Raw genomic sequence first — 1,774 nt, 5'->3', positions numbered from 1 at the left:
GTGTGTGTGTGTGTGTGTGTGTGTGTGTGTGTGTGTGTGTGTGTGTGTGTGTGTGTGTGTGTCACTCGGACAACAGTTTGTTTTTCTTCAGTGGAAAAAGAGGTGAAAACTGAACTAAATGTATGTTTATTGTACTTCACATTAAATGATAATAATGCACTGCATTAAGCGTTCACTCCAGGTTATTAAAGCACTTGTTCTGCTTAACTCTACACTGTGTGTCTCTTTATTCTGTGCGCCTTTAAACGAATTAAATCCGTGTAAAATAAACACGAGAATCTGTTTCCCAAAAAAATTCAGTATGTAAATATTTGTCTAGTTGTCGCGCAGTGCCTTTTTACAAAAATAACAGATAATCTCTTCTTCGTGGGAAATAAATTAAAACGATGTAATTACGTTAAATCAATGCGCAGCAACCTTCATATCGTTTATAAATAAGTTATCGTAAAATTGGCCGCTTTGCCAAATTATTCCTAAATGTCATTTTAAAAAATAAAAACTCAAACATGAAACGTGTCTTGACGCTAAAGAAAGAAAAAAAAAAACTCCGCCTCGTCAAACCTGCTACGAACTGCTGGATGCTTTTTATTGATTTTCAATTAAGCGGCACGAAAAAGTAGTCCCTTCATTTCGTTAAATTAACGAATATTTGACTTTTTGTCTACGTTTCGATTATTTCCCCTTTGCTTTGGAAATACGTACGCTTGAGTTTGGAGCGGTTACGTCATTGAAATTATTAAAATTATATTAGCGTTGCCTCCTAAAATTGTATCCTTCCGCCGGTCGAGAGCGATTCTTCTTCGTTGAACGAAATGTTTGCGCCGTCCTCTTTTCAGTATGTTAATATGAATTGAAATATTTGCATGATATTTATAGAGACGCGAGACCGTTTCACCCGCGTTCCTCTTTGCGCAGATATCAATACATGAATATCTCTTTTCCTCTGAGGGATAATTAATCGTCGCGGCAGCTGTGATGGGTTGAGAACTGCGCTCTCCGCCGCTCCGATGCTTTTCATGCAGCCTGAACACGATGTGGAGAAGCAGACAATAAACAAAGAGCCGCTCGCGCCATGTGCGCTGCAGCTGCTGCACGCGCACAGCTGAGCTGCAGCGCGCCGCCGCGGCCGCCAGGGGGCAGAGCGACCGCAGCTGGTTCTGTCAGGCAGGGCGTCATCCCGCCGCTGTTTTTAGTCTTTACACATTAACACACCTTCCTAAACTACATTCATGTGTAAATGCATATTTAAAATTTAATAATAAATCCAATTTTTACACTTAAACCATACAGATCGTTTGTAACCAGCTGCTGCTGTGTATGCACTAAGCTTGACCTTTGACCTTTTCATAGTAGGCACATAAAACAGTTTCCAGTTCCATAAAAAAACAAATTGATCATTGTTTTATTTTTTTTATATAAACTTAAAGCCCATGTTTTATTTTCCTACTCAAACCGGAGTAAATATACATTTAAACAGTGTAAAATGTGATTAAATTCCGTTTTAATGTGTTTTTTTTCTCTCTTTAGCTACATAAAGTTATTTAAAAGTTAACACTCTGCTGCTCCAACTGGACCTCAGAGTAACCAGGGGAGTCTAACCTGAAACACACCTGTAAATACCTGGCACTCTTCCACCAGGTCATGAGCAATCCCAAAAAACATCAAAAATTCAACTATGTTTCTTTTTTTTAAAATTCAGAATAAATTCCAGTTGGTTTGGTTTTTAATTTTATATATTCTATATTTACATCCTCACACTTAAACACCATATATA

Source organism: Austrofundulus limnaeus, unplaced genomic scaffold, assembly GCF_001266775.1.
Source record: "Austrofundulus limnaeus strain Quisiro unplaced genomic scaffold, Austrofundulus_limnaeus-1.0 Scaffold50, whole genome shotgun sequence".
Lineage (NCBI taxonomy): Eukaryota > Metazoa > Chordata > Actinopteri > Cyprinodontiformes > Rivulidae > Austrofundulus > Austrofundulus limnaeus.
Note: the sequence above shows the minus strand (reverse complement) of the source record.